Below are 25540 nucleotides of genomic sequence, written 5' to 3' on the forward strand. Positions count from 1 at the left end.
CAGGCCAGGCTGAGGGACCCCCCACACATGAGTGCAAAAATTTCGTGGACCAGACCTCTAGTTAATTATAAAAAATATTAATCATGTTCTGCTAACTGTGATTGTATTGTCCTGAGTAAAGAAGGCACATTCTAACCTGGCTGGGAGCTGCAAGGAGGACCTAGGAGCTCATTTGGAAATACGGGTCATCCTCAACATCCAATGATGCCTTCCCCAGGATATAAGTGACAGATTTTCCCAAGAAACTCTGAATTAGTACTTTTACCTCTAACTTTCTTCAAATTAAGAGAATCTATGGAGTTCCCTATACTGCACATTTTTAATGAAAGAAAATAAGACTTTCTAAGAGCATCAAATACATGTTTTTTATTTACAAACATTTATACTCCTCTCTCTCTCTCTCTCTCTCTCTCTCTCTCTCTCTCTCTCTCTCTTTAAAATATATTCTTACTGATTCAGAGAGGAAGGGAGAGGGAGAGAGATAAAAACATCAATGATGAGAGAGAATCATTGATCGGCTGCCTCCTACACACCCCGTACTGGGGATCAGGCCAAAACCTAGGCATGTGGCGTGACCTGGAATCAAACTGTGACTTCCTGGTTCATAGGTTGATGCTAACCCACTGAGTCACACTGGCCGGGCTCAATTCTTATTTATAAATTCATTCCAAGGACATATACAGCTTGAAGAGCTTTGAAAGCAGTTTAAAACAACAACAACAACAACAAAAAAAACACAAACAAACAACTAGCTTTTAAGTGACAAGAAAACAGTTATAGAAGAAAGTTTAAGTTAAAAGAAAAAAATTGTTTTAATTTATTCAAGAGTGGGAACATCCTCCATGAAAATGTGTACCTTGACTGTGGGTGGCTGGGTGGCCTTATCACACCTTAGGAATTCAAATGCTTTTTACGATGACAAGAAAGAGAGTTTCATCTAATTTCGCTCCCAGGGTAGATGTCTGTCAACAGAAGGTGGGCATCAATAAAGGGAGGGGCTTGCACAATCAACCCAGAAAATCAGCAATCTATGAATAATCCAGAACCCAGTATTTATCTCCTCTGCCACACACCCTCCCTCCCAGCCAGTGAGCAAGACAATTACTCTCAAGTCAAGCTAAGTGCCCCCCAGTCACAGTGGCCCAGTGCTGACATACAAAGCATACAAATAATTCTCACTCTGGCATAAAAGTGACAACTTTCTTGGAAGGAAAGCAGATACTGTAAATTTCTCAAAGTCTTCCTGAAACATTTTCTAAAGTAATTTTTACTTCTTTAGAAAAAATGCATACCTGGCAAACCATCTGTAATAAAAGGCCCATTCTATAAAACCTTACCTGGTCCTACTCATATCTGCAATCATAATCATATTTACAGACAAATATATCTATACTAATAAAAGAGAAATACGCTAATTAGACTGGGAGACCTTCCAGGAGACCTTCCAGATGTTCTTCTGGACAAAGCCATGGTGGTGGGGCCAAGGTAGAGGCGGTTAGAGGCCAAGAGGGGAGGGCAGTTGTGGGTGATCAGGCTGGTGGGGGGCGGGGCTGTAGGGGGTAAGCAGATCAGCAGGGCGGCCAGTTGGGTTGCAAGCAGGCCATCAGTGGGGGTCAGTTGGAGGTGATCAGGACAGCGGGGGTGGGGGGCAGTTTGGAGTGAGCAGGCCAGCAGGGGGACAGTTGGGGATGAGCAGGCCAGTGGGGAGGGAAGGGAGGGGCGAGCAGGCCAGCAGGGGGGGAAGTTTGTGGTGATCAGGCTCGTGGGGGGGCATGTGGGTGCAAGCAGGCCAGCAGCGGGGGGTCGGGGAGGGGCAGTTGGGGTCGAGCAGGCCGGCAGGCAGAGTGGTTAGAGGCAATGAGGCAGGCAGGCAGGCAGGCAGGCAGGTGAGCGGTTAGGAGCCAGCAGTCCCAGATTGCGAGAGGGATGTCTGACTGCTGGTTTAGGCCAGATCCCTGTAAACTGGCAGCAGGACATCCTTTGAGGGGTCCCAAATTGGAGAGGGTGCAGGCCAGGCTGAGGAACACACTGTCCCCCGTGCATGAATTTCGTGCACCGGGCCACTGGTAAAAATATAAACAAACAAACAGAAAAAACAAAGATAACATGCTAAAGACCACAAATTTATTATATGGCAAAAGTCAAGATTCAAAAATATCTCCCCTACTAGCAGAATTAGGTGGGAAATTAACAAAGTAGAATTTAATAGGATGCAAAATAAAGTCTCGTACTAGGGCTTTAAAAAAAAAAAATCCTGCACAACAGGATAACCTAGTTTAAGACCAGTGCATCTACAAAAACACATTTTCATTTATTGCAAGCTCAACAAGAGGCAGCAGTCTGAAACAGTGGTCACAAAAAGCTAATGCAATTCTAAGTTGCATTAAGAGAAGACAATGTCCTCTTCACAAATAATATCATCCTGGGGACCATACTCAGTTCTGGGAATCACATTTTAAAAGAATCAATAACTGAACTGTGTGTTGGGAGAAGGGTGGGATCTAGCCTAGGGAATATTCTGCACAAAAGCTAGTGAAGGAACTGAGGATGTTTAAACTGTTTTATTTTGTTTTTCATCTCATCTGTAAAGAGGATATGCTGCATAATGGAAAAGGGAGTGGACTAGGAATGGCAAATGGGTCTCCTTTCCTGAGCCAGTTCTAATCAACTGGTAGTGACTCCCAGGACCTGGTGCTGAGAAAGATTCTGAGAGTAGAAAGGAGGGAGTGAGGGCAGAGAGAGAGACATCAACTGGTTGCCTCCCACATTATCCCAATCTGGGGATTAGGGGAGTAGAGGAGCAAACTGCAACCAAAGTAGGTACCTCTGACTGGGAATTGAACCCAGGACCCTTGGGTATGCTGCAATTCTCTAACCACTGAACAACACCCGCAAGGCTTCAGTGCATCTTAGTTCTTATGCCATTCTCTGGCTATGTTTTTATTACTGTGTTAACGTAAGAAACATTCAAACCTGTAAAGAATTTTGTGTTTATTTGAGCAAACTGTCGACAAGTGCCTGGAAGCAGTACCTCAATGGATTGGGAAAGTGCTCTGGAGAGTGGCGGGTTTTCTTCTATTTTTATACATTACAACCAAAGGAGGAGACATAGGTAGGTTACAAGAAATTCATTGGTGATAGATTAGAGAGGCGGGAGAAACCAAAGGGGGCTTGGGGGTGAGGGAGAGAACCTGTGGGACTGGATAAAAAATAAAATGATAGACACATACTTAGAAGGGTGTAGGATAGCCAACAGTCAACAATTAACATGATAACAATGAAGGAATTAGTGGTATCTGCCTGGGAGCCCAAGCACATTAGGTTGTGCCACAAGGGGTCCAGAAAAAGGGAAGTTACAAGTTACCCAGACAAGACAAGAGGGTAATTAACCGTACCTCCGCTACGCTTCCCATTGGCTAATCAGGGCGATATGCAAATTAACTGCCAACACAGATGGCGGTTCATTTGCATACATAGGCACAATGATGGGAGGCGAAAGGGGAAGGACAGAGGAAGCTGCCTGCCGCTGACGGTGATCGGAAACCCAGGCGGCAGGCAAGAGCCGGGTGGCAGGGCAAAAGTGGAGAACCTGGGCCGCCTTTGCCCTGCATGAACTATGCAGCTGGGAGAGGGGTGTGGGGCTGCTGGGAGCAGGGCGGGAACATCCCGGGGTTTGTATCAGGCAGCCGGGAGAGGGGCAAGAACTATGCAGCCAGGAGAGGGGCACCAGGTGGCTGGGAGCAGGGCGGGAACTTCCCCGGGTTTGCAGCAGGCAGCTGGGAGCGGGGCGGGAACTTCTGCCGCATTGTCATGGCAATGCGGCAGAAGTTCCCGCCCCGTAGCTGCTTGCTCATTCACTTACTCGCTCATTCATTCACTCATTCACTCACTCATTATTCACTCACTCACTCACTCAGCAAACCCTCTCAGGTCCCTGGCACCAGGCCAGGCACTGAAGTTGAAGCAGGATAAGACAGAGCTATGTCCTCAAGATGTTAGTAATTCAGTACGGCGAAGCAGGCACATGAACAAGGCAGTTGTACGCACAGATGCAGTGTACTGGGTTCAGTGAGAGCAGTAACTAATGCCGACTTTGTTCTCTTGATAAAATGGGGCCTCGGGGGCCAGGCCGCCCCAAGCCTGTAGGCCTGTGCCTCGGCCAGGAGTGGCTGGGGTCCCGGAACATGACAGAAGGTGCAGGTCGGGCTGAGGAGTCTGACCCCACCCCTCACCCTCACCCCCGAGTGCACAAATTTTTGTGCACCGGGCTACTAGTCTATCAACACTAATAAAAGAGAAAAATGGTAATTGGCGTACGAGCTACCCTTTTCATTGGCTAATCAGGGCTATATGCAAATTAACTGCCAACTAAGATTGGCAGTTAACTGCCAACAAGATGGCGGTTAATTTGCATATGTAGGCACAATGCAGGGAGGCGAAAGGGAAAGCAGGAAGAAGCCCCCTGCCACTGACAGTGATCGGAAACCCAGGGGGGAGCTAAGAGCTGGGGGGCAGGGCAAAGGCGGCCCTGGGGCCACCTTTGCCCTGCCCCCCAGCCATGATCTGAGAATCAGGCGCCTTTTCCTCCCTGGCCAGTGATAGCAGGAAGTAGGGGTGGAGCCAGCGATGGGAGCTGGGCACAGTCGAAGCTGGCAGTCCCAGGAGCTAGGGGTCCCTTGCCTGGGCCTAAAGCGAAGCCCACGATCGTGGGGCCGCTGCAGCTGTGGGTCCCCGCTGCCCGGGCCGGATGCCTCAGCCAGAGGTGTCAGGCCTGGGCAAGGGGCCGATCCTGCGATTGGAGGGTGATGGGGGTCAACGCCTGAGGGCTCCCAGTATGTGAGAGGGGGCAGGCTGGGCTGAGGGACACTCCCCCCTCCACACACACCCAGTGCACGAATTTCGTGCACCAGGCCCCTAGTATATATATAAAAGACTAATATGCTAAGTGTCCTGCCGTCAGGGAAATACGTTATGTCGCAATGCCCAGCTTCCTCTCCCTAGCGACTAGCCTCCTAGAAGTTTCTTCAGCCCAGGAACACAACTTGCTTTATAGCCAGGTAGAAACATTCACAGTTAACCAAATGTCTGCGAAGCATTTTCCTGTGCCTCATCTCATTTGATCCTCACAGAAGTCCTGGAGTAGGTAGATAGGAGACTTGGTAGAATCCTATTTTCTTTTCATTAGCCAGAAAATGAAGACTTAGAAAGTTTAGAAACTCTACCCAACTGAAAAGAATTAAGAAATGGTGGACCCTCCCCCCCACCTCCCCCCCCCCCCCCACCGCTCAAAAGGCAATAAAGAAAAGAAATGGTGGACCTTAAAAATGACTTCAGTTTTTTCTCACTGCACAAAATATAGTCAAACACTGCTGCAAGTTACATATTTTACCCTTTGTTCTCCCTGCGTGATCTACAATAATAATGTGCTTCATGTTGATATTTACTGCTGTGTTGCTGACAGTTACCTGAAAAAGAAGTTGGAGTGCTTCACTGGGCTGGAAAAAGTTTAGCTAAATCAGAAAGCAGCTCTAATTAACAAGTTTGTTTTATATCTATAAAAGGCTAAGTTGACTCGCACATGGGTGTTACATGTAAGGCTCTCATTGGCAGCAATCACATGCATTTCAATCTGTCATTGTCGATCATGAATTTGGTTGACACTTCTATTATTGAGAAAGGGTGAACAGGGATATTAAAATATTTCTTCTAATTAATTTCCTTTCAATGTGCACAAATTCATGCACCAGGCCTCTAGTGTTGTTATAGATGCAAAAAGACAGATAGGCTCAGTGAAGATACTGTCCTAGAATGTAACTACCCACTATTACTGCTTTTGGTTAAAGTTTATTTTCAAATCATCCTTTGTGGTTACTTCAGGTCTTTGAGTTTGCAAGACCACCATACAGGCCTTCCCTGAGCTTGTCAGGTTACCAGGTGGCCCCTTTCAGCCACAGCATCTTGGTAAGCCAGCTTACCTTTATCTTCCTCGGTATGCAAAACAGTGGGTACTTGCCATGGTCTGTGTTGCTCGGTGGTTAGAGCATCAACCTGAGCACCAGAGTCACCTATTGGATTCCTGGCCAAGGGCACATACCTGGGTTGCAAGTCCAAGCCCACAGTGGAGTGGAATGGGGGGGTGGGGGGCTGCAGGAGGCAACCTATAGATGTCTCTTTCACATTGGTGTTTTTCTGACCCTCCCCCTCTCCCCGCCCCGCGCCCCCCCGCTTCCTTCCAGTCTCTAAAATCAATGGAAAATATATCCTTTCTCCTTGGGTGAGGTATAAAGAAAACCAAAAACCAAAAAACGATAAAAAGGTAGATACTTAAAGTTTAGCTCTGATTTTCAACCAGTGACTTTTGCCTCTCCAAGAACATCAGGCAATGTCTGAGACATTCAGTAAGGTCAGAACTGGTAAGGAGGTGCTGCATTTAGTGGGCAGAGAGGCCAAGGATGCCGCTAATCACCCCACGGTGCACAAGATGGCGCCCCCTACAAAGGGTTTCGGGTCCCAAATGGCAACAGTGCCGCGGTTACTGAGTGACTTAATGAAAGGCAAAGTAAGCAAAGCCCGAGCTGGCGGAGCTCGCTGGGTGCAATGCCTGGGCTGTGATGGGACCAGCTAGCTGGCCAGGGGATAGCCAGGTTGGGTCCAGCGCCCTAGGCCGCAACAGGATGAAGACACAGGGTTAACACCCAGATCACGCAGGCCCCGGATGTGGACCAGAGCACATGGCTTCTCCTCCAATCCCCGCTCTAGCCCCAGCGGCCCTCGCGAGCAGTGGGCGGAGCTTCCGGCGGTTGTTGGCCTTGAATTGGCTGTAAAGCTCTGGATTCCCGGATTCCTGGATTCCCGTGCTGGGCTGGAAGGGTCTCCGGGAGAGGGCGGGACCGGCTGTGAGGACCCCCCCCCACACACACACCCCCACCCCCCACCCCCCACCCCCCACCCCCCACCCCCGTGGTGCCTCGACTTCCAGGGCCGCGGGTTTCACAACCTCGCTCCGTATCTCTGAGACTCTCCAGCCGCTGGTGAGAGTCGCGCCCGGTACACAACCCCACTCCCCCGTGGCAAGCCGAGGGGAGGAAATGTGTTTATCCGCCATTTCCTAGTTCGAGTGGGCGGGAGAGCGTTGAGGTATACCCGTTCCTCTGGATTCCCGGCACGGCACCGCGGTTGGGCTCTGAGGACAGGTGAGGAAAAAGTACCGGGAGCACACGTGAGGAGATGTAGCATCTTGTTTGTTTTCCTTAAAGCACCAACCCGGTGCGCAGGTGAGGAGGCGAACCTTCTTGCTTGTTGTCTTGAAAGCGCTGTCCCCGCTGGGCTTTCGTGCTTTCCCGCAGGTCAGCCACTGTTCGTCTTCAGAAATTCCCGTGCCCTCTGCCTGCCCGGTAACCGTTGGCATCTTCTCTTCCAGCTCACCGTGCCCCCCAAATATGACGTGTTGAGTCAAGACGAACTACGCACAAAGCTATACCAGACCTTCAAGGGCCGAGGTATCCTGGACTCCCTCAAGGTATCGGCTTTAGGCATATCTGTTCTGTAACTTTTACAAGTGGAAGCGGTAACAGGGAGTCCGCATTTAAACCCACTGGGTCTTGGTTTTAAAAATAATATGATATGCAGGTGGTATTGGGGAGTGGCGCTTTTATGTTTTGTATAACTCGTTATCCTGGAAAGCATTCTCAAACGGTTTAGCGATTTCCCGGTCTTCATATTCAAATAGATTTATTGACTGACATTCAGATAGGAGCGAGTAGCTTTATAAAATGAAAACATTTTAGTAACGAGGCAAGTTTTGTGAAACTGGTTCGTAGGTTCTTGAATTAATACGTGGTTTTGTAATAGTCATGTTTGGATGAAGGATATTGAGACAATATAATAAACATTGTGTGCTGCTTACAGTAGAATAGTCTGGAGAATGAAAGCTTTTTTTCTTTAAAATATAATGAAAGGTCTGAAGGTCTCACTTGGGCAGCACATACTTATTAGTATGAATTAACAGCAAGGAGTAGGGTTACCTCAAATGTGTTTTCATTACTATATACAGTTAGGAGTATATTTTACACTTATCAGGGGAAATTAAAGAAAACTGAGTTTTTCCTTCTCCCCCATTGTTTTCGTAACTTAAAAAAACAAAACAGAACACTTTATACCTATCTGAAAAAACCCATAAAAACATACAGGGAGAAAGTCTTTTCTGATTCAGCTTTTATTGGCATAGCGGGGTGTGTGTGTGTATTCTTAGTTCACTGTTGTATAGTGAGCATTTTCCTGTGACCCGAAAAGTTCCTTGAAACCCTCCTTTTAAGTGTCCCATGATTGGATGTCTGAGTAATTTATGTAGGCAGTCCCTGGTGAATATTTAATCTTGGCAGAAAATAATTTACTAATACACTTTACATGTAAAGTAACATCAGGAATAGAATTGGTTTAAATGTGTTTTCATTACTACATATATTTCAGAAGTATATCTGAAATATAAATGTTGAATAGGTTATAACCAGGTCTGTGCATCCTTCAGTTGCATTTCTCATTTTTGCCTACGTTACGTGGCATTCTTACATTCCTGTATGACTTTATCTATATATAAAAGGCTAATATGCAAAGTGTTCCCTTGGAGGTTAGCCCGGGAGACCGGGAATTCGATTGCTCACTATGATGTGCACTGACCATCAGGTGGTGGCACAGGAAATTGCAGGCAAGGAGCTGGTGTTGGCGGGGTACTGAGGGAGCAAGGAAAGGGGGAAGCAGGAACAGGGGAGGGGGGAACCGCGTGGTGGTGGTGCATGAGGGAGCAGGAAAGCAGGGAACCTGATCAGCCCTGATTGCCAGCCAGGCCTAGGGACCCTACCTATGCACTAATTTCTTGCATCAGGCCTTTAGTCCTGGAAAATAAAAGGCCATAAGCATTTTTTTTTTAAAAAAAATACATTTTATTGATTTTTTAAAGAGAGGAAGGAAGAAGGATAGAGAGTCAGAAACATCGATAAGAGAAACATCGACCAGCTGCCTTCCGCACACCCCCTACCCAGGTACATGCCCTTGACCAGAATCGAACCTGGGACCTTTCAGTTCTCAGGCTGATGCTCTATCCACTGAGCCAAACCTGTTAGGGCCGTGGTCGGCAAACTGTGGCTCGCGAGCCACATGCGGCTCTTTGGCCCCTTGAGTGTGGCTCTTCCTAAGCCTTAGGAGTATCCTAATTAAGTTAATAACAACGTACCTACCTATATAGTTTAAGTTTAAAAAATTTGGCTCTCAAAAGAAACTTCAATCGTTGTACTGTTGATATTTGGCTCTGTTGACTAATGAGTTTGCCGACCACTGGGTTAGGGCAAAGCATTTTTTTTAAGGCTCTTTGGCAGAGCATGTGTATTCTTCTCAGTATAAATGTCTTTTGTACTATAGGATTTTTGATGTATAAGTACTGTTCTGTACTTGTAGTTATATACTCTTGTTCTTTTCAGGTGTAGGATAGAAGATAGAGGTATAGCAACTCTATTTGTTTCCTGCTTGTATAGTATTGATATGAATACGTTGCGTGGATATAGGCAACATAGTCTTGAGCGCTGCTCAGTTAATATGTTTCCAGATTATATGCAAAGTAGATTAGGACAATATTCAGTAGTTCAGTTAATTTAGAGGTTTTCTTAAAACTCAAAGGAAAACTAACACATTATAACCTTGAAGAAAATTACCCACTTTGAACCTAAGTTTTCTTATTTGTAAAATGTGGGGAAATTACTGTATTTCACAGTGTCTTGAGATGTAAATAATGTATATGGAAGTGCATTTTAAAAAAATACATTTTTATTGATTTCAGAGAGGAAGGGAGAGGGAGAGAGAGAGAGAGAAAAATGAATGATGAGAGAGAATCATTGATCAGCTGCCTCCTGCACACCCTCAACTGGAGGTGGAGCCCTGCAACCTGGACATGTGCCCTTGACCAGAATCGAAACCAGCACCCAATATTTCTTCCAATATTATTTTCATATTCTTCATCAATCCACAGAGAGTTGAGGAAGCAACAGAAGTTTCTCTTATACATGCTATCTGAATCAAAGACTGCTGAAATGGGCTCATAGGGAAGACAGAGTCTTCATGTGTTGTGACTAACCAGCAATTCACTTGGAAGCAGGTAATAACAGCTTCGCTGGCCAGAATCCATGGTCTGCTTATCTCATAGTGTGAGACAAAGTGTGCAGCAAAGTAGTACTAACTTTTGGCCATGGATCTAAAACAGCTGTGGAAATAAAACGAGTCTAATTTGTGTGGCAAAGCTGTGTATTCCTAGTGCAGCAAACCTGAAAGTTTGTTCCCATTTGTTTTGTTTTTTTCTTTTTTGTCATTGAGCTAGACACAACTGAGAAAGCAGGTCATTCGTGAATTGATGCACCCTGTATTGAGTGGAAGTCCTCGACCATTTCAGTGGAGGGGAGTGCCCTCTTTTTTTAAAAACATATTTTTATTGATTTCAAAGAGGAAGGGAGAGGGAGAGAGAGATAAAAACATCAATGATGAGAGAGAATCATTGATCGGCTGCCTCCTACACACCCCGTACTGGGGATCAGGCCAAAACCTAGGCATGTGGCGTGACCTGGAATCAAACTGTGACTTCCTGGTTCATAGGTTGATGCTAACCCACTGAGTCACACTGGCCGGGCTCAATTCTTATTTATAAATTCATTCCAAGGACATATACAGCTTGAAGAGCTTTGAAAGCAGTTTAAAACAACAACAACAACAACAAAAAAAACACAAACAAACAACTAGCTTTTAAGTGACAAGAAAACAGTTATAGAAGAAAGTTTAAGTTAAAAGAAAAAAATTGTTTTAATTTATTCAAGAGTGGGAACATCCTCCATGAAAATGTGTACCTTGACTGTGGGTGGCTGGGTGGCCTTATCACACCTTAGGAATTCAAATGCTTTTTACGATGACAAGAAAGAGAGTTTCATCTAATTTCGCTCCCAGGGTAGATGTCTGTCAACAGAAGGTGGGCATCAATAAAGGGAGGGGCTTGCACAATCAACCCAGAAAATCAGCAATCTATGAATAATCCAGAACCCAGTATTTATCTCCTCTGCCACACACCCTCCCTCCCAGCCAGTGAGCAAGACAATTACTCTCAAGTCAAGCTAAGTGCCCCCCAGTCACAGTGGCCCAGTGCTGACATACAAAGCATACAAATAATTCTCACTCTGGCATAAAAGTGACAACTTTCTTGGAAGGAAAGCAGATACTGTAAATTTCTCAAAGTCTTCCTGAAACATTTTCTAAAGTAATTTTTACTTCTTTAGAAAAAATGCATACCTGGCAAACCATCTGTAATAAAAGGCCCATTCTATAAAACCTTACCTGGTCCTACTCATATCTGCAATCATAATCATATTTACAGACAAATATATCTATACTAATAAAAGAGAAATACGCTAATTAGACTGGGAGACCTTCCAGGAGACCTTCCAGATGTTCTTCTGGACAAAGCCATGGTGGTGGGGCCAAGGTAGAGGCGGTTAGAGGCCAAGAGGGGAGGGCAGTTGTGGGTGATCAGGCTGGTGGGGGGCGGGGCTGTAGGGGGTAAGCAGATCAGCAGGGCGGCCAGTTGGGTTGCAAGCAGGCCATCAGTGGGGGTCAGTTGGAGGTGATCAGGACAGCGGGGGTGGGGGGCAGTTTGGAGTGAGCAGGCCAGCAGGGGGACAGTTGGGGATGAGCAGGCCAGTGGGGAGGGAAGGGAGGGGCGAGCAGGCCAGCAGGGGGGGAAGTTTGTGGTGATCAGGCTCGTGGGGGGGCATGTGGGTGCAAGCAGGCCAGCAGCGGGGGGTCGGGGAGGGGCAGTTGGGGTCGAGCAGGCCGGCAGGCAGAGTGGTTAGAGGCAATGAGGCAGGCAGGCAGGCAGGCAGGCAGGTGAGCGGTTAGGAGCCAGCAGTCCCAGATTGCGAGAGGGATGTCTGACTGCTGGTTTAGGCCAGATCCCTGTAAACTGGCAGCAGGACATCCTTTGAGGGGTCCCAAATTGGAGAGGGTGCAGGCCAGGCTGAGGAACACACTGTCCCCCGTGCATGAATTTCGTGCACCGGGCCACTGGTAAAAATATAAACAAACAAACAGAAAAAACAAAGATAACATGCTAAAGACCACAAATTTATTATATGGCAAAAGTCAAGATTCAAAAATATCTCCCCTACTAGCAGAATTAGGTGGGAAATTAACAAAGTAGAATTTAATAGGATGCAAAATAAAGTCTCGTACTAGGGCTTTAAAAAAAAAAAATCCTGCACAACAGGATAACCTAGTTTAAGACCAGTGCATCTACAAAAACACATTTTCATTTATTGCAAGCTCAACAAGAGGCAGCAGTCTGAAACAGTGGTCACAAAAAGCTAATGCAATTCTAAGTTGCATTAAGAGAAGACAATGTCCTCTTCACAAATAATATCATCCTGGGGACCATACTCAGTTCTGGGAATCACATTTTAAAAGAATCAATAACTGAACTGTGTGTTGGGAGAAGGGTGGGATCTAGCCTAGGGAATATTCTGCACAAAAGCTAGTGAAGGAACTGAGGATGTTTAAACTGTTTTATTTTGTTTTTCATCTCATCTGTAAAGAGGATATGCTGCATAATGGAAAAGGGAGTGGACTAGGAATGGCAAATGGGTCTCCTTTCCTGAGCCAGTTCTAATCAACTGGTAGTGACTCCCAGGACCTGGTGCTGAGAAAGATTCTGAGAGTAGAAAGGAGGGAGTGAGGGCAGAGAGAGAGACATCAACTGGTTGCCTCCCACATTATCCCAATCTGGGGATTAGGGGAGTAGAGGAGCAAACTGCAACCAAAGTAGGTACCTCTGACTGGGAATTGAACCCAGGACCCTTGGGTATGCTGCAATTCTCTAACCACTGAACAACACCCGCAAGGCTTCAGTGCATCTTAGTTCTTATGCCATTCTCTGGCTATGTTTTTATTACTGTGTTAACGTAAGAAACATTCAAACCTGTAAAGAATTTTGTGTTTATTTGAGCAAACTGTCGACAAGTGCCTGGAAGCAGTACCTCAATGGATTGGGAAAGTGCTCTGGAGAGTGGCGGGTTTTCTTCTATTTTTATACATTACAACCAAAGGAGGAGACATAGGTAGGTTACAAGAAATTCATTGGTGATAGATTAGAGAGGCGGGAGAAACCAAAGGGGGCTTGGGGGTGAGGGAGAGAACCTGTGGGACTGGATAAAAAATAAAATGATAGACACATACTTAGAAGGGTGTAGGATAGCCAACAGTCAACAATTAACATGATAACAATGAAGGAATTAGTGGTATCTGCCTGGGAGCCCAAGCACATTAGGTTGTGCCACAAGGGGTCCAGAAAAAGGGAAGTTACAAGTTACCCAGACAAGACAAGAGGGTAATTAACCGTACCTCCGCTACGCTTCCCATTGGCTAATCAGGGCGATATGCAAATTAACTGCCAACACAGATGGCGGTTCATTTGCATACATAGGCACAATGATGGGAGGCGAAAGGGGAAGGACAGAGGAAGCTGCCTGCCGCTGACGGTGATCGGAAACCCAGGCGGCAGGCAAGAGCCGGGTGGCAGGGCAAAAGTGGAGAACCTGGGCCGCCTTTGCCCTGCATGAACTATGCAGCTGGGAGAGGGGTGTGGGGCTGCTGGGAGCAGGGCGGGAACATCCCGGGGTTTGTATCAGGCAGCCGGGAGAGGGGCAAGAACTATGCAGCCAGGAGAGGGGCACCAGGTGGCTGGGAGCAGGGCGGGAACTTCCCCGGGTTTGCAGCAGGCAGCTGGGAGCGGGGCGGGAACTTCTGCCGCATTGTCATGGCAATGCGGCAGAAGTTCCCGCCCCGTAGCTGCTTGCTCATTCACTTACTCGCTCATTCATTCACTCATTCACTCACTCATTATTCACTCACTCACTCACTCAGCAAACCCTCTCAGGTCCCTGGCACCAGGCCAGGCACTGAAGTTGAAGCAGGATAAGACAGAGCTATGTCCTCAAGATGTTAGTAATTCAGTACGGCGAAGCAGGCACATGAACAAGGCAGTTGTACGCACAGATGCAGTGTACTGGGTTCAGTGAGAGCAGTAACTAATGCCGACTTTGTTCTCTTGATAAAATGGGGCCTCGGGGGCCAGGCCGCCCCAAGCCTGTAGGCCTGTGCCTCGGCCAGGAGTGGCTGGGGTCCCGGAACATGACAGAAGGTGCAGGTCGGGCTGAGGAGTCTGACCCCACCCCTCACCCTCACCCCCGAGTGCACAAATTTTTGTGCACCGGGCTACTAGTCTATCAACACTAATAAAAGAGAAAAATGGTAATTGGCGTACGAGCTACCCTTTTCATTGGCTAATCAGGGCTATATGCAAATTAACTGCCAACTAAGATTGGCAGTTAACTGCCAACAAGATGGCGGTTAATTTGCATATGTAGGCACAATGCAGGGAGGCGAAAGGGAAAGCAGGAAGAAGCCCCCTGCCACTGACAGTGATCGGAAACCCAGGGGGGAGCTAAGAGCTGGGGGGCAGGGCAAAGGCGGCCCTGGGGCCACCTTTGCCCTGCCCCCCAGCCATGATCTGAGAATCAGGCGCCTTTTCCTCCCAGGCCAGTGATAGCAGGAAGTAGGGGTGGAGCCAGCGATGGGAGCTGGGCACAGTCGAAGCTGGCAGTCCCAGGAGCTAGGGGTCCCTTGCCTGGGCCTAAAGCGAAGCCCACGATCGTGGGGCCGCTGCAGCTGTGGGTCCCCGCTGCCCGGGCCGGATGCCTCAGCCAGAGGTGTCAGGCCTGGGCAAGGGGCCGATCCTGCGATTGGAGGGTGATGGGGGTCAACGCCTGAGGGCTCCCAGTATGTGAGAGGGGGCAGGCTGGGCTGAGGGACACTCCCCCCTCCACACACACCCAGTGCACGAATTTCGTGCACCGGGCCCCTAGTATATATATAAAAGACTAATATGCTAAGTGTCCTGCCGTCAGGGAAATACGTTATGTCGCAATGCCCAGCTTCCTCTCCCTAGCGACTAGCCTCCTAGAAGTTTCTTCAGCCCAGGAACACAACTTGCTTTATAGCCAGGTAGAAACATTCACAGTTAACCAAATGTCTGCGAAGCATTTTCCTGTGCCTCATCTCATTTGATCCTCACAGAAGTCCTGGAGTAGGTAGATAGGAGACTTGGTAGAATCCTATTTTCTTTTCATTAGCCAGAAAATGAAGACTTAGAAAGTTTAGAAACTCTACCCAACTGAAAAGAATTAAGAAATGGTGGACCCTCCCCCCCACCTCCCCCCCCCCCCCCCACCGCTCAAAAGGCAATAAAGAAAAGAAATGGTGGACCTTAAAAATGACTTCAGTTTTTTCTCACTGCACAAAATATAGTCAAACACTGCTGCAAGTTACATATTTTACCCTTTGTTCTCCCTGCGTGATCTACAATAATAATGTGCTTCATGTTGATATTTACTGCTGTGTTGCTGACAGTTACCTGAAAAAGAAGTTGGAGTGCTTCACTGGGCTGGAAAAAGTTTAGCTAAATCAGAAAGCAGCTCTAATTAACAAGTTTGTTTTATATCTATAAAAGGCTAAGTTGACTCGCACATGGGTGTTACATGTAAGGCTCTCATTGGCAGCAATCACATGCATTTCAATCTGTCATTGTCGATCATGAATTTGGTTGACACTTCTATTATTGAGAAAGGGTGAACAGGGATATTAAAATATTTCTTCTAATTAATTTCCTTTCAATGTGCACAAATTCATGCACCAGGCCTCTAGTGTTGTTATAGATGCAAAAAGACAGATAGGCTCAGTGAAGATACTGTCCTAGAATGTAACTACCCACTATTACTGCTTTTGGTTAAAGTTTATTTTCAAATCATCCTTTGTGGTTACTTCAGGTCTTTGAGTTTGCAAGACCACCATACAGGCCTTCCCTGAGCTTGTCAGGTTACCAGGTGGCCCCTTTCAGCCACAGCATCTTGGTAAGCCAGCTTACCTTTATCTTCCTCGGTATGCAAAACAGTGGGTACTTGCCATGGTCTGTGTTGCTCGGTGGTTAGAGCATCAACCTGAGCACCAGAGTCACCTATTGGATTCCTGGCCAAGGGCACATACCTGGGTTGCAAGTCCAAGCCCACAGTGGAGTGGAATGGGGGGGTGGGGGGCTGCAGGAGGCAACCTATAGATGTCTCTTTCACATTGGTGTTTTTCTGACCCTCCCCCTCTCCCCGCCCCGCGCCCCCCCCGCTTCCTTCCAGTCTCTAAAATCAATGGAAAATATATCCTTTCTCCTTGGGTGAGGTATAAAGAAAACCAAAAACCAAAAAACGATAAAAAGGTAGATACTTAAAGTTTAGCTCTGATTTTCAACCAGTGACTTTTGCCTCTCCAAGAACATCAGGCAATGTCTGAGACATTCAGTAAGGTCAGAACTGGTAAGGAGGTGCTGCATTTAGTGGGCAGAGAGGCCAAGGATGCCGCTAATCACCCCACGGTGCACAAGATGGCGCCCCCTACAAAGGGTTTCGGGTCCCAAATGGCAACAGTGCCGCGGTTACTGAGTGACTTAATGAAAGGCAAAGTAAGCAAAGCCCGAGCTGGCGGAGCTCGCTGGGTGCAATGCCTGGGCTGTGATGGGACCAGCTAGCTGGCCAGGGGATAGCCAGGTTGGGTCCAGCGCCCTAGGCCGCAACAGGATGAAGACACAGGGTTAACACCCAGATCACGCAGGCCCCGGATGTGGACCAGAGCACATGGCTTCTCCTCCAATCCCCGCTCTAGCCCCAGCGGCCCTCGCGAGCAGTGGGCGGAGTTTCCGGCGGTTGTTGGCCTTGAATTGGCTGTAAAGCTCTGGATTCCCGGATTCCTGGATTCCCGTGCTGGGCTGGAAGGGTCTCCGGGAGAGGGCGGGACCGGCTGTGAGGACCCCCCCACACACACACCCCCCCACCCCCCACCCCCCACCCCCCACCCCCCACCCCCGTGGTGCCTCGACTTCCAGGGCCGCGGGTTTCACAACCTCGCTCCGTATCTCTGAGACTCTCCAGCCGCTGGTGAGAGTCGCGCCCGGTACACAACCCCACTCCCCCGTGGCAAGCCGAGGGGAGGAAATGTGTTTATCCGCCATTTCCTAGTTCGAGTGGGCGGGAGAGCGTTGAGGTATACCCGTTCCTCTGGATTCCCGGCACGGCACCGCGGTTGGGCTCTGAGGACAGGTGAGGAAAAAGTACCGGGAGCACACGTGAGGAGATGTAGCATCTTGTTTGTTTTCCTTAAAGCACCAACCCGGTGCGCAGGTGAGGAGGCGAACCTTCTTGCTTGTTGTCTTGAAAGCGCTGTCCCCGCTGGGCTTTCGTGCTTTCCCGCAGGTCAGCCACTGTTCGTCTTCAGAAATTCCCGTGCCCTCTGCCTGCCCGGTAACCGTTGGCATCTTCTCTTCCAGCTCACCGTGCCCCCCAAATATGACGTGTTGAGTCAAGACGAACTACGCACAAAGCTATACCAGACCTTCAAGGGCCGAGGTATCCTGGACTCCCTCAAGGTATCGGCTTTAGGCATATCTGTTCTGTAACTTTTACAAGTGGAAGCGGTAACAGGGAGTCCGCATTTAAACCCACTGGGTCTTGGTTTTAAAAATAATATGATATGCAGGTGGTATTGGGGAGTGGCGCTTTTATGTTTTGTATAACTCGTTATCCTGGAAAGCATTCTCAAACGGTTTAGCGATTTCCCGGTCTTCATATTCAAATAGATTTATTGACTGACATTCAGATAGGAGCGAGTAGCTTTATAAAATGAAAACATTTTAGTAACGAGGCAAGTTTTGTGAAACTGGTTCGTAGGTTCTTGAATTAATACGTGGTTTTGTAATAGTCATGTTTGGATGAAGGATATTGAGACAATATAATAAACATTGTGTGCTGCTTACAGTAGAATAGTCTGGAGAATGAAAGCTTTTTTTCTTTAAAATATAATGAAAGGTCTGAAGGTCTCACTTGGGCAGCACATACTTATTAGTATGAATTAACAGCAAGGAGTAGGGTTACCTCAAATGTGTTTTCATTACTATATACAGTTAGGAGTATATTTTACACTTATCAGGGGAAATTAAAGAAAACTGAGTTTTTCCTTCTCCCCCATTGTTTTCGTAACTTAAAAAAACAAAACAGAACACTTTATACCTATCTGAAAAAACCCATAAAAACATACAGGGAGAAAGTCTTTTCTGATTCAGCTTTTATTGGCATAGCGGGGTGTGTGTGTGTATTCTTAGTTCACTGTTGTATAGTGAGCATTTTCCTGTGACCCGAAAAGTTCCTTGAAACCCTCCTTTTAAGTGTCCCATGATTGGATGTCTGAGTAATTTATGTAGGCAGTCCCTGGTGAATATTTAATCTTGGCAGAAAATAATTTACTAATACACTTTACATGTAAAGTAACATCAGGAATAGAATTGGTTTAAATGTGTTTTCATTACTACATATATTTCAGAAGTATATCTGAAATATAAATGTTGAATAGGTTATAACCAGGTCTGTGCATCCTTCAGTTGCATTTCTCATTTTTGCCTACGTTACGTGGCATTCTTACATTCCTGTATGACTTTATCTATATATAAAAGGCTAATATGCAAAGTGTTCCCTTGGAGGTTAGCCCGGGAGACCGGGAATTCGATTGCTCACTATGATGTGCACTGACCATCAGGTGGTGGCACAGAAAATTGCAGGCAACGAGCTGGTGTTGGCGGGGTACTGAGGGAGCAAGGAAAGGGGGAAGCAGGAACAGGGGAGGGGGGAACCGCGTGGTGGTGGTGCATGAGGGAGCAGGAAAGCAGGGAACCTGATCAGCCCTGATTGCCAGCCAGGCCTAGGGACCCTACCTATGCACTAATTTCTTGCATCAGGCCTTTAGTCCTGGAAAATAAAAGGCCATAAGCATTTTTTTTTAAAAAAAATACATTTTATTGATTTTTTAAAGAGAGGAAGGAAGAAGGATAGAGAGTCAGAAACATCGATAAGAGAGAAACATCGACCAGCTGCCTTCCGCACACCCCCTACCCAGGTACATGCCCTTGACCAGAATCGAACCTGGGACCTTTCAGTTCTCAGGCTGATGCTCTATCCACTGAGCCAAACCTGTTAGGGCCGTGGTCGGCAAACTGTGGCTCGCGAGCCACATGCGGCTCTTTGGCCCCTTGAGTGTGGCTCTTCCTAAGCCTTAGGAGTATCCTAATTAAGTTAATAACAACGTACCTACCTATATAGTTTAAGTTTAAAAAATTTGGCTCTCAAAAGAAACTTCAATCGTTGTACTGTTGATATTTGGCTCTGTTGACTAATGAGTTTGCCGACCACTGGGTTAGGGCAAAGCATTTTTTTTAAGGCTCTTTGGCAGAGCATGTGTATTCTTCTCAGTATAAATGTCTTTTGTACTATAGGATTTTTGATGTATAAGTACTGTTCTGTACTTGTAGTTATATACTCTTGTTCTTTTCAGGTGTAGGATAGAAGATAGAGGTATAGCAACTCTATTTGTTTCCTGCTTGTATAGTATTGATATGAATACGTTGCGTGGATATAGGCAACATAGTCTTGAGCGCTGCTCAGTTAATATGTTTCCAGATTATATGCAAAGTAGATTAGGACAATATTCAGTAGTTCAGTTAATTTAGAGGTTTTCTTAAAGCTCAAAGGAAAACTAACACATTATAACCTTGAAGAAAATTACCCACTTTGAACCTAAGTTTTCTTATTTGTAAATGTGGGGAAATTACTGTATTTCACAGTGTCTTGAGATGTAAATAATGTATATGGAAGTGCATTTTAAAAAAAATACATTTTTATTGATTTCAGAGAGGAAGGGAGAGGGAGAGAGAGAGAGAAAAATGAATGATGAGAGAGAATCATTGATCAGCTGCCTCCTGCACACCCTCAACTGGAGGTGGAGCCCTGCAACCTGGACATGTGCCCTTGACCAGAATCGAAACCAGCACCCAATATTTCTTCCAATATTATTTTCATATTCTTCATCAATCCACAGAGAGTTGAGGAAGCAACAGAAGTTTCTCTTATACATGCTATCTGAATCAAAGACTGCTGAAATGGGCTCATAGAGAAGACAGAGTCCTCATGTGTTGTGACTAACCAGCAATTCACTTGGAAGCAGGTAATAACAGCTTCGCTGGCCAGAATCCATGGTCTGCTTATCTCATAGTGTGAGACAAAGTGTGCAGCAAAGTAGTACTAACTTTTGGCCATGGATCTAAAACAGCTGTGGAAATAAAACGAGTCTAATTTCTGTGGCAAAGCTGTGTATTCCTAGTGCAGCAAACCTGAAAGTTTGTTCCCATTTGTTTTGTTTTTTTTTCTTTTTTTGTCATTGAGCTAGACACGACTGAGAAAGCAGGTCATTCGTGAATTGATGCACCCTGTATTGAGTGGAAGTCCTCGACCATTTCAGTGGAAGGGAGTGCCCTCTTTTTTTAAAAACATATTTTTATTGATTTCAAAGAGGAAGGGAGAGGGAGAGAGTGATAAAAACATCAATGATGAGAGAGAATCATTGATCGGCTGCTTCCCGCATGCCCCCACTGGGTATCGAGCCCACAACTTTGGCATGTGCCCTTGACTGCAATCAAACCCGGACCCATCAGTCCCCAGTCCAACGCTCTATTCACTGAGCCAAGCCAGCCAGGGCAGGAGCGCCCTCTTAATAGGCAGGTATACCTGTGTTTCAGATGAGAAACCAGAGTCTGGAGAAGTGGGTAAGTTGCTTAAGCTCACAGGATTTCAAGATGGAAACAAAGGGCAGTAAATATAGATCTCTAAAATGTGCTCTTTAGATAAGAGAAATAAGGAATACATTAATTTTTTTAAAATATATTTTATTGATTTTTTACAGAGAGGAAGGGAGAGAGATAGAGAGCTAGAAACATCGATGAGAGAGAAACATTGATCAGCTGCCTCCTGCACATCTCCTACTGGGGATGTGCCCGCAACCCAGGTACATGCCCTTGACCAGAATCGAACCTGGGACCTTTCAGTCCGCAAGCCGATGCTCTATCCACTGAGCCAAACCGGTTTTGCAGGAATACATTAATTTTTTTTAAAAAACCTGTTTTAATCCTCAAGTATTAAAACATATGTTTACCACTTCTTAATTATTTTAACTATATTCCTACACCATTGCCTTTGAACATATTAGTTACGTTTTATCTTAAAGGTAGATATAGCAAACTTTCCATATATTTTTTAAATTGACTTAATATTTTAGAGCAGCTTCATAGCAAAATGGAACAGAACGGAGAGTTTCTGTATGTCCCCTCCTCCTTCATGCACAGCCTTCCCCATGATCAACATTTTTACAATCAATGAGCCTACATAGTGGCATCATTGTCACCTAAAATCCATAATTAACATTAGGGTGCACTCTTTATGTTGTCCCTATGTTTTAATTCTCTTTATATTAGCTGTAATTGTCCAAAAGTTTCTTATTCAGAAGTTTTAAGAAATCTTGAACAGTGTTAGTATTTGAAAAACTTAAGACTTAAATATGCTGTATTTAAGTTTGCCTGAGCAATAGTCAATTATATAGTTACTAGAGGTCCGATGCACAAAAATTTGTGCACTGGTGGGGTTGGGGGGTGTCCCTCAGCCCCACTTTTGTCCTCTCACAGTCTGAGACCCCTCGGGAGATAACGACCTGCTGGCTTAGGCCCACTCCCGGATGGCAGAGGGCAGGCCCAATCCCTAGATGCCTGCACCGCAGCTCCTGGTCGGGCTCAGAGCAGGGCCGACTGGGGAGTTGAGGCGCCACCCCTGTCATGCACAGAGCAGGGCGGATCAGGGGGGTTGGGGCTCTGTACCCTGTCACACACAGAGCAGGGCCCATCAGGGGGTTGGGGAACTCCCCCCTGTCATGCACAGAGCAGGGCCGATCAGGGGGTTGGGGAGCTCCCCGCTGTCACACACACAGCAGGGCCGATCAGGGGGTTAGAGAGCTCCCCCCTTTCATGCACAGAGCAGGGCCGATAGGGGTTTGGGGAGCTCCCCCCGTCATAAACAGAGCAGGGCTGATCAGGGGGTTGTGATGCCACCCTCAGTAATGCTCAGGGTAGGGCCAATTGGGGGTTGGGGCGCTGCCCCCTGTCACACTCAGGGCAGGGCCAATGCGGAGGTTGCGGCTCCACCCCGTCACACACAGAGCAGGGCCCATGGGCGGGTTGGGGCACTGCCACTGTCACACTCAGGGCAGGGCCAATGGGGAGGTTATGGCTCTACCCTGTCACACACAGAGCAGGGCCCGTGGGGGGGCGTGTTGGGCACCACACCCTGTCACACACAGAGCAGGGCCCTGCTCTGTGCGTGACAGGGGGCAGCGCCCCAACCCCCTGATGGGCCCTGCTCTGTGCCTGACAGGGTATGGACCCCCAACCCCCTGATTGGCCCTGCTCTGTGCGTGACAGGGAGTGGCGCCGCAACCTCCCCATCGTACCTGCCGTGAGTGTGACGGGGGGCGGTGCCCCAACCCCCCAATTGGCCCTACCCTGAGCGTGACTGGGGGTGGCATCACAACCTCCCAATCTACCCTGCTTTGTGCATGACAGGGGATGGCGCCCCAACTCCCCAGTCGGCCCTGCTCTGAGCCTGACCAGGGGCTGCACCTAGGGATTGGGCATGCCCCCTGCTACCCGGTAGCAGGCCTAAGCCAGCAGGTCGTTGTCTCCCGAGGGGTCCCAAACTGGGAGAGGGCACAGGCCGGGCTGAGGCATCCTCCCTTCCCCCCGAGTGCACAAATTTTTGTGCACCAGGCCTCTAGTACTAATATAAGGGTAATACGCTAATTAGACTGGATGTCTTCCAGACATCCTTCTGGACAAAGCCATGTTGGTGAGGACCAAGGCAGAGGCAATTAGGGGCAATCAGGCCAGCAGGGGAGAGCAGTTGGGGCAATCAGGCAGGCAGGTGAGCGGATAGGAGCCAGCGGTCCCAGATTGGGAGATGGATATTGGACTGATGGTTTAGACCCATTCCTGGCAGTTGGACATTCCCCAAGGGGTCCTGGTTTGGAGAGGGTAAAGGCCAGGCTGAGGGATCCTCCCTCACCACTCCCTTACCCCACTCTTTCCCCCTACCCCGTGCATGAATTTTGTACACCGGGCCTCTGGTATTATATATTTAAATGAATTATTTGTGAAGAACATAGTTAATTAACCACCTGTTGATTGAGATTTTGTTGTTTTATTGTTTGGGTTTTGCCATTAGAAGCAGTATGCATTATATACTCTTTGTTTCCCTGTGGAGGTGTAGCTGTGTGAATTTCTAGAGGTGAAAAGACTAGGTTAAAGAACACATGTCTTTTTGAATACACAAACACTAACAAATTTCCCTCCTGAGTGATTGAACCTGCCAACTTCCCCTCTTTCTTGTCAGCACTTCAAGTATCATCAGAGTTTTAATCTAAGCAGTCTTATTGGGAAAATAGGACCTCTTTGTTTTAGTATTAATTTGCATTTTCTTAGGATTTTGTTTATCGACATTAAATTGTCTTACTGATTTATTAGATCTCTTTAATATTATGAAAGTTAGTGTGCTTTCTCCTCATTATAGCATATATTTTCTTCCAGTGTATCATTTGTCTTTTGACTTTATTTCTTGCCATATATAAGCTCTTAATTTTTATGTTATTAAATATTTCTCTTTATCACTTCTTGATTTTTGTATCATGCTTGGGAAGGACTTCCTTCAGAAATTATTCTTAGAAGATACATAACGTAAAACAGGATAATGTTATAAGTCCAAAATTTATAAAGTGACTGAGTAATGGTTGAATGAAAGTTTGAGACAAAACTACGTACATTGTGTTTTTTAGGTTTTCTCGTGGAGTTTCTAAAAGAAATGGCAGAATATCATCAGGCTAAAGAGACTTCTGACATGGACACTCAGACAAATGCCATTTTGCCTAGCAAAGACTCTCTTGGTAATTTTAGGCTTTTTTCATGATTTCAGGTTTCTATTTTCTTTTTGAATGAAGAGAAAGATCTGCTTTCCTATGTTGTGTGTGTTCCTAAACTGTGTGCAGGTGGAGTGCTCATTTCCCATTGTGTCAGCACAGTCCTATCTTCAGTGCTGCCCCTCCCTCTGTGATCACCAGGTGGATGCAAAGGCCCATGTTCTTGTTTGTTGGTTCGGACCCCTCAACTGGGAAGCTCTTCCCTGTGACTCATCTAACTTTATCGTATAGCCACTAACGTGAGAAGATTCTAGACTATTTGCATTGCGGAAAACTAGAGAAGTCAGTGGCCCGTCACTTCATGTTATAGTTGAGGAAACCAAGGTCACCAGATGAAGGAAAAGTGATACTGGAGTCCAAGTTTTCTGGTCCATGATCCAGATCCTTTTCCATGGTGCAGACTTTCTACATACAGTACCATCCTGCCTTTAGGCATATGCTGAGAAGGGAAACAGGTGGCTAAAGTGCTGTGATTAATCCGGGCTCCTCCTTACTCATTAAAAGCAATAACTTGTTAGACAATAAATTCAAATATCTTAATCTGATTCTGGCAGTCTTCTTTCCTGTGCATACTTTTTAGTGGGCACTGGTGTTTACATGATTGAGATTGCACTCTCGTGTGGGTTTTGCACTCTGTTAATGTTTGATTCTAATCCACATTTGGTTTGAGGGCTTCGGGTCTGCTGCAGAGAGCACTGGAATGAGAGAAATAGCAGATCTGGCTTTTGTCCCAGTTATGCCGTTATGTAGTTGCTAAGCCCTCTGGGAATCACCCACACTGTGTGGGCACCTGTGTCCTCTGTAAAATGGAAGACTTAAAACTAATAATCTCTGATTCATTTTAAGATCTGTGTTTTGAACATGTGACTCAGCTTTCACCAAAGGCCATAAAAGAACTCCTTGGCACTTAGAGACTGGAAAAAGATGCCATTGTTTTCTGACCTACATTTTGCTTTCTTTTCCCCTGACTTTTATGATGGAAATTTTCCAACATTCAAAAAAGTTGAAAGTTTTACAGTTCACCATTAAGTTTTTATTATGTTTGCTTGATCACTTTCTGTTCATCCAGTAATCTATCTCAATTTTTTGAACTATTTCAGAGTAAATTGCAGATCCCCCTTGTCCGTATCCTTGTACTCTTTGCTTTTGAACAGACTTCTTGCTCACCTACCCTGAGTCCTCTGCCCTGTTTGTGTTTTTTTAATAGCTGAGAAGCTTCAACATATTGATGATCAGTTTTCAGGTGCTTACCCTCAGCATCCAACATTAGGAACTTTAGAAATAAAGTTAAATGAATATAAGAGAGAACTAGAACACCTTCAGGCAGAAATGCATGAAAGGGTAAGTTTACCTTGTTGCTGTTAACAAAAGTGATACTTTTGCTTATCTTTTCATTCTTAATCTTAGGCATATAGGAATATCTAGAATCTTTAATAAACTAGAGGCCCAGTGCATGTGTAGGGTCCCTAGTGGCTACCTGCTGGTGGGGCCTCCCTTTCCCTGGCCACCTGCTGCCAGGTGG

The 25540-nt window shown here is 46.4% G+C and overlaps 1 protein-coding gene and 1 long non-coding RNA gene across 2 annotated transcripts in view; both read left to right on the forward strand.

Moving 5' to 3' along the window:
* Positions 1–6936: 6936 nt before the first annotated feature.
* Positions 6937–8199, forward strand: LOC132225521 (uncharacterized). Its single transcript, XR_009450961.1, has 2 exons — positions 6937–7031; positions 7421–8199. It is a non-coding gene; the product is annotated as an uncharacterized LOC132225521 (long non-coding RNA).
* An 8772-nt stretch (positions 8200–16971) lies between these two features.
* Positions 16972–25540, forward strand: part of LOC132225499 (centriole and centriolar satellite protein OFD1-like) — a 49141-nt gene continuing 40572 nt past the window's right edge. Inside the window, exons 1-2 of the mRNA XM_059680608.1 lie at positions 16972–17060; positions 17450–17548. The gene's annotated coding sequence lies outside the window, so the exon portion shown is untranslated. The remainder of the gene's footprint in view (positions 17061–17449; positions 17549–25540) is intronic.

Source organism: Myotis daubentonii, chromosome Y, assembly GCF_963259705.1.
Source record: "Myotis daubentonii chromosome Y, mMyoDau2.1, whole genome shotgun sequence".
Taxonomy (NCBI): domain Eukaryota; kingdom Metazoa; phylum Chordata; class Mammalia; order Chiroptera; family Vespertilionidae; genus Myotis; species Myotis daubentonii.